This window comes from Geotrypetes seraphini, chromosome 3 (assembly GCF_902459505.1).
Source record: "Geotrypetes seraphini chromosome 3, aGeoSer1.1, whole genome shotgun sequence".
In the NCBI taxonomy this organism is placed as follows: domain Eukaryota; kingdom Metazoa; phylum Chordata; class Amphibia; order Gymnophiona; family Dermophiidae; genus Geotrypetes; species Geotrypetes seraphini.
Window position 1 is genome coordinate 353,039,062 of NC_047086.1, and position 7,970 is coordinate 353,047,031.

The following is a 7,970-nucleotide window of genomic DNA, read 5'->3' on the forward strand; positions in this document are numbered from 1 at the left end:
CGAAATGCAGTATATCAAATAAACTAACTGTAACTATAGTGCATCTAGTCCTAAGTTGTTTTGAATTTGAAATTTTTTTTGTTAAAAGTAGAGTTTTTGCTTTTTTTGAGCTTTAAAAGGTTAAAACATATGATAGTGTTACATTGACATGAGGAAATGTCATTGGTTTTGGAGGTAAAATTTATGTATAGAATACCATTGAAAATTATTTTAAAATTTGGGAAAGATTATAAAATGTTAATATAGATTAATATTAATATTCTGAGAAAAGTGAAAGTAGTATGTAAGAAAACTTTTATTATTATTTATTTGAGTAAAATCAAGGTTTGGTAATAGGTTTCTATAAGAAATTCAATTTAGAACTGTATGTTCAAGTTCAAACTAGTCTGTTAATGCATGCCTATGATTGGTTAGAGGACTCTGGCGGGAATGGTGGCATCACTGAAGTTACTGTCTCTCAGGTTACAGATGAGGAGAAGGGTCTCACAGAGGAATGAGTGAAGATGCGTGTGACAGGTACTCATGTGAGGAGGAAATGAATTTTAGAAATAAGTAAGAAAAAGTGTTGAAATTGGTATCATAGAAGTGTTTGATGGCTGACTGTGACAGAGTTAAGGAGCTAATTTCAGACTTTGCCACAGAAACAGCGTTGAAGTCTATGACTGACTGAGAGAGCTAATCTCTCTAGAGAATTTATTCGTTATTCTATATTACACTTCGGTGTACTTATAAGTGACATTGATTTTATTATCTGAGTGGCTCTGCTATGAGTGAGACAATGAGAAGAGGCGAAAAGCTGCAGACTTGTGCCACTGCTAGACCCAGAGCTGAAACCTACAGTACTTGCTATTGTAGCACCTGTTCCTTAGGAAGCTCAGGGGCTGTGTGGAGAACTGAGACCAGCAGTGAGAATTAAGACAGTTCTGTGTGACTGCTGTGAGAACTGTATGGAACTATAAAGTTTGTCTGAAAGTAAATTTTTAGGCCCCGCTAAAGAATACTCTTCTTTAGGAAGGGAATAGTCTTTTCGTAGTCTAGGCCCTAGGGACTCAAAGTAAAAGGCACAATAGTAAAAAAATAAAAAAATATACGGTTATCTAAAAGTCAGAAACCAAAGACAGAGATTCAGGGAAAGAAAGACTAGGGTTTTGTTCCCTTTATTTTATTTAAAGGTAGGGAATAGGAGCAACTGTGCAGAGACTGGGAAAACAGCTGTTGGAGATCTCAGGCCTGAAGAATAAGAGCTCCACCACAAGTGAGGAGAAGAGACACTCAAGAAAGACAGATAAGTGGCATCTCTTCAGGAGAACACACTAAAAGAGAGACTAAGGGCTCCTTTTATCAAGCCGCGCTAGCGGTTTAACGTGCGTAATAGTGCGCGTTAAACCACCGGGCGCGCTAGCCTCTACCACCTCCTCTTGAGCAGGCGGTAGTTTTTAGCCAGCGCAGGGGTTAGCGCGGGATGAAATAGTTACGCGTGTAATAGTTAAAAAGGGAAAAGAATAAAAAGAAGTTAGAAAAAGACATAGGGTCCCTTTTACAAAGCCACAGTAGTGATGCTGCCATGGTAAATGCACCGAAGCCCATCCAATTCCCTCTAGTTTTGGTGCACTTACTGTGGCAGCATCACTACCACAGCTATGTAAAAGGGGCCTGTATATAGTGATAATACTCGCACTTACTTTAGTAATCTTTAGGCCAATGTTAACTGGAAACTGTAAAAGAAAATAAAACACAAAGAATCAGTCCTTATATGTGAGTTATAATAAGTAATTTGGTAAAAATACTTTAATATAGTAAAGGTTGTTTTAAGGATTAAAGTAAACTACTTATCTGATAAAGTGACTTAAGGTTGAAGGGATAATTGCTGGATAGATGATCTTAAATTTATTTAACTGGGAGAAAACATGTAAGAGTTCAGCTGAATTCAATGAAAAAGTGTTTCAAAGGTTTTTAGACTATTTATCATTACTTTACAAATATTATCTGTTTATTTATTTAAATTATTTATGATAAATTTTTTTTGTTTTGTATTTATTCACTGGACGCTTTACTTCACATACCATTCTGTTCTTGTACATTTTTGGAGTAACAAAATTGTGCTATCAACAAGTTCTTAAAGCACTTTTATCCAATTTTGTTTTAATTTCCTCAAATTTGTCTTGGACTTGGACGAGGATTGTGTTGTGCCCTTCCTCTCCTGATATCAGCACTTGTCTTGAGATAGATAACCCCCTGCCCCCCCCCCCTTTTTTTTTAAACTATACCACAGTAGAGGTTTCTACCATGGCCTGGAGCACTATTTGCTCTGATGTTACTCCGATGCGGCTTAGTAAAAGGGAACCTGATAATTCTGGAAGAGGAAGCACAAGACACAACATTATGAAAAGGGAATTATAGAAAATGAGACATTCTTATTCCAACCAATAAAAAGTGTGATGCAAAAAAAAAAAAAAAAAGGACATCGTGGTAAAGAAGAAAAACACCCAAATGACATTGATTTTAAATGTGTCAGTTCCAAACAATTGTATTTTGTAAATGGATAGAGGGAGGAAAGATTTTTAAAATGCAACACATGGCAATCAGAGGCTAACAAAATGTGGCTCAAAGATGCAGAACTATTGCTTATTGTATTGGGAGCTAAAGGCTTGATTTAAAATAATTTTCAAGCACACTTGGATAGGTTGCCTATACATGTCACATCTTATGCACTACTTAAGGAAGCTCTCTTTACCTTGATGCAACTACTACAGCAAACATTAGCTGTAAATGTGAGAGACAGCATGCAAAAACCAAAGATCCCACAAGTCACAAAAAACAATGGACAAAACACAGTGGGATTGACCAAGCTAACAAAAGGGGGTGATCCAGCACAAAAACATCTCTTATTGTGATAAACTGCATAGATCTTTGGTATTAGAGTCAGGGCAGGATTAATTCATCGAGGGCCCCTAGGCACACAAATACACTGGGCCCCCTGCCTCGCCCCACCCCACCATGCTCCCAGGCGGAAACAGGAAGCTGTGTCAGAGGGAAGCTTTGGGCAAGCAGCACCGTTTGCACAATTACAGTTCCCGTTGCCTTTCTTACCCCCCATTGCTTGCTTGTCTTACTTTCCATTGATGGGGGGGGGCCACATTGCCGATCGAGGTGGGGCCTGCGTTGCCGATCGGGGGGGGGGGCCCACATTGCCGATCGATGCTGGAAGGGCCCATCGCCGTTTGGAAAAACAATGTTGATGCCCTCCTTCATCGGGCCTCCCTGACCATTTTGGGCCCTAGGCACGTGCCTACTTGGCCTATTGGTTAATCCTGCCCTGATTAGAGTGCATACAGGCTCAACATGGGTGGTATTTAATCACTGTTCCCTGCATCAGGAGTCTAAGAATACTAAGAAAGAACAACTAGATTAAACACATGCAATACTTTTTTATTATATAGGAAGATCACATCTTTGTAAAATGAATTTCATACAATGGTTCTGTTAGCTTGAAAAGCGCTTTGCTGGGGAGACTTCTGACAATATGAGGTGAGTAAACGTCATATCCCACTCCTTTTTGAATTGTATCACCATACTTTGTCTTCATTACCTTTCCCAATAAGGATTTCCATCCTTTGCATGAAAAAATATTTTCTGATGTTGTTCCTGAGTCTATGCCCTTGCAGTTTCATATTTTGTCCCCTGGTTCTACAGTTTCTTTTCTTTTGGAAAGTGTTAATTTCATGTGCAATAATATATTCTGCACTATTTCTCCTTTACTCTAGATATACACTTTTATACAATTCATCTTATATGTTTGCTGGTGCAGACCCCAGACCAGGGGTGTCAATGTCCCTCCTCGAGGGTCACAATCCCATCGGGTTTTCAGGATTTCCCCAATGAATATGCATGAGATCCATTAGCATACAATGAAAGCAGTGCATGCAAATAGATCTCATGCATATTCATTGGGGAAATTATGAAAACCCAACTGTATTGCGGCTCTCGAGGAGGGACTTTGACATCCCTGCCCTAGACCAATGTGCTTGTTTGCCCACTGGATTACCTCTAGCCATTATATCTTTAATGAGATATGGCCTCCAAAACTGGACCATCAACAATGGGTACAATCCCATTATCAACTCCTTGTTTCTGATAGTTATGCTTCTATCTATTCAGCCTAGAATCTTTCTGATTTCCACCATTGCCTTATTATTTCACTACCTTGAGATCATTAGACACTATCATCCTTTAAGTGAGCAACCAAATTGCAACTCAGAAATAGCAAACGTCTTTATTGTTATAGTTGGGTTCAACAAAAAGATTATGTAATGCAAACTCACAAGATACCTGTCCTGCCTTGCTGTCCCTAACATCATCTTTGTAGTTCTTAGCAGTCCTGAGATCTCTCCTAGAAGCTTTTTTCTCTTCCCTCTGGCTTTTTCCAACTTTCTCTAATCCTAGGCTTTTAGACTTCCTGCACCAAATCCAATATGGCAACAACTTCTCACCATAGGCTTATGGTACTTCTAGGGGGTCTCAATAGAACTGAGATACTACAGTAAGAGATCACAGCCACCATATTGGATTTGGTGTAGCCATGGGTAGGAGTGAACGGGCATTGCTCTTACCTCAATGGTCTCTCCTAGACCACCAAGGATATTCAGATAATTCTAGAGGGACATACAAGGGGGTTGTGAGAAGGGAGAACTCAACAACTTTTTGGAGGTGTAGACTGAAGGCATGGATGGTGGTATCTGGTGTTGAGTAAAGGGCCCTGAAGGGAAGGACCAAAACCACATTGCTCCATAAGAACATAAGAATAGCTTTACTGGGTCAGACCAATGGTCCATCAAGCCCAGTAGTCCATCCTCACAGTGGCCAATCCAAGTCATCAGTACTTGGCAAAAACCAAAAGAGTAGTAACATTCCATGCCACCTGTCCAGGGCAAGCAGTGGCTTCCCCCATATCTTTCTCAATAACAGACTATGGCCTTTTCCTCCAGGAAATTGTCCAAAATTTTCTTTTCTTTTTTTTTAACCAGAAATCACTTTATTAGATGCAAAAATGTTACAGCATGGATAAGAACTCGGTCCTATTGGGAGTAACAGGACATTATAGGCTCATGCAATTGAAAGCAGACTGGCTCACAGGGCAAAGCATATGTAGCCCATTTAGCTTGACTCCTCCCCCAAGGTGTGCTTGTCAAACAGGTATTCTGCCATGCCATTCTGTGGTGCTCCCATTCTGCGGAGGTTAGTCACATGGTCACCAAGCTCCTTGATGGCTTTAACTTACTCATCCAGGTAATGGTTCTCCAGGAAGTCACACAAATGTGGGTCATTCCTATCCGTTGACAGCTTGTGCATATCCAGGAGTGACTGGTTCACATTCTTCTCTAGCTGCAGAGCACAGTCCAATGCCTCCACACCACTGCCCCATTCATCCCGTTCTGGTTTCCTGATATCATGCAAGACAATACGGCCGCCTCTCTGGTTCTGAAGTTTCATCAGTTTTTCAGCATGCTCTCGCTCCTCGTGGGACTGGTGCAGGAAATACTTGGCAAAATTCTTCAGAGCAACATCATCTCTATCAAAGTAGTAGGACATGGAGAGATAGACGTAGGAGGCGTACAGCTCCAGGTTGATCTGCCGGTTGATGGCCGCTTCGCAGTCCTGGTGATAGTTCTGTCTCACTTGGGAACTCATGGCGCCGAGCGGGAGTCACGAAGAAAACGGATACCGGGGCACAGCTACGAGTACAAGTCGCCGTTTGTACTCGAGGGATCGAGCACTGCGTTCCGTTCAAGCACTGTTGAAGCAGGAACGCCCGAGCCGAATCCCCTCCCCACTCTCCAAGTAGGTCTTCTCTTGTCTTCCACACGTGCGTCGTCCAAACTTTTCTTAAAACCAACTATGCTATCCGCTCTTACCACAACCTCTAACAACACGTTCCAGAGCTTAACTATTCTCCTGTGATGATAAAAAAAGGGGGAGGGGGACGACCCAGCAGAAAGAAAATCAACATTCCCAGAAACAGTATAAAATAATAATTTCCCCAGCTGCTCCCTAATACTGAAGTGCAGATGATTTTAACTTTCAACAATGCATGCACTTACTTGATTATCCATGGCATGAAAGTCATTCATCTCAATCTATGAGCCATTGGGACTCTATTTTGAAAACCACGCTTTCTGAAATAGATTGGGAACTCTTCTGGTCTTCCACAAATCGTCCTCTTTTATCATCCAGAGTTTCGCAATCAATGTACTTTGTTATGTGGAATGCAGTATGGACTCCATATCGTATGTGGAAAGCGAATCTACAACAAGACTCTACCTGTTGGAACTGTCTGAAAGCACCCGGAACTCTCGATCACATGCTTTTCCACTGCAATATGGTTCATTCCTTTTGGCTCCATATTTGGGATACCATAAAATCTATTACTAAATGTTCAGAAGTGATCTCCATGGACATTATAATTCTTCGTTCTCAACACCCATGTTTTGCACAATCAAACTGCCCGCCTAAACTCATTGACACCATGTTTGTGACAGCTCTAATGCATATTCTGAAAAACTGGAAATCATCCTCATTATGTATGTACCACAAATTTGAATCTTATGCATATGAAAAGAGATTGTTTTCTCGATCCTCTACAAACTTGACACGAAACAAATCACCTTGGTCATTCTTAGATTTATATGTTCGTTCTGCTCTATAGACACTTCTGCCTCTCTCTCTCTCTCTCTCTATCTCTCTCTATTTCTCTTTCTCTCTCTCTTCCTTTATCTTTCTCTCTCTTTCTCTTATCCCTCCTGTTTCTCTGTCTTTTTCTGTTCCTTTTCTAAGCAGTTCCAGATACTCTGGATCCTTTTCATTAATCTAGTTTTATTCAAATGATTGTAGATACAAACATTTGATACATGATTTTTATTATGATTCTATGTGTTTGAGCTGCTTTCTGTTTATAATTCTTATAATATTCAATAAAATTATTGAACTAAAAAAAAAAATAAAATAAAAAAAGAGAAAGTCATTCCCTAATGTTTGAGCACTTTCTTGGGTAGTCTCAATAATAAAAATATGTTTACCAGGGTGCTGCAACTGTGCTTGTCATCATATGCATAAGAGTACCGGGTAGTGTTATCAAAAAATGGCAAGAATATATTTATTACCTCAGATGGTTCTTAGGCTTATTCATCTGGCATGAAGAGTCAGGATTCACTTGTAGGTCTTTTACTTTCCCGATGGCCCCCTAGCAAATGACTATGAGCAGAAACATTTGTTGGCAATAAGGTTGGCCATCTACAAGATGTTTTTCCACCATCTCCTCTATGAATGAGGATAAGACAAGAAACAGAAAGAAAAACCAAAAGGACAGATGTTAAGACTAAGCAAACCAATCATGTACCGATCAGTTTGTGATCACTTTCGACCCCGCCCCCATTCACTAACCTTACTCCCGATCTGATTCCTGTCCGATCCGATCTCTGCATGCAAATGAGATGGAATTGCATACAAATGTAGGAAGGAAGCGATTCACAAAAGAAAACTTCAGGAATATCAACTGGGCTGGCTGATTAAAAGAAGCGACTGCTGGGGGGTGTGGTTTGACAGTGCTATGAAATGAACAGGTGATTACTGAGCTCCTCACATTCAGGCTTATAACTGTGTGTCTACTCAGTTCATCACAATAATTTCCCTTACATTTACTTTACCGCCTTCCTTATGGCATCCACTAAGCAAAGTAAGTTGGAATCGGCATTTTCTGCTGGCGGAAAATCAAAAAGGCAGAAACAAGATCCACCAACACTGTCTAAAATCCTCTTGCCTAAAGATGGATCGGAGAATACTGAGTTAGTAGAAGAGCTGAGGCGGATTCGCTTACTATTGCAAGGAAATTCTGAAAAGTTGGCTGAACTGAGGGATGAGGTATATAATTTGACAAAACAAATGGAATTATCTAATAACCGTTTAGAGCAGGGATC

The 7,970-nt window shown here is 40.3% G+C and overlaps 1 pseudogene; it reads right to left on the reverse strand.

The window, feature by feature from the left end:
- Positions 1–5,139: 5,139 nt before the first annotated feature.
- LOC117357497 lies at positions 5,140–5,733 on the reverse strand (annotated as a pseudogene).
- Between the last annotated feature and the right edge of the window lie 2,237 nt (positions 5,734–7,970).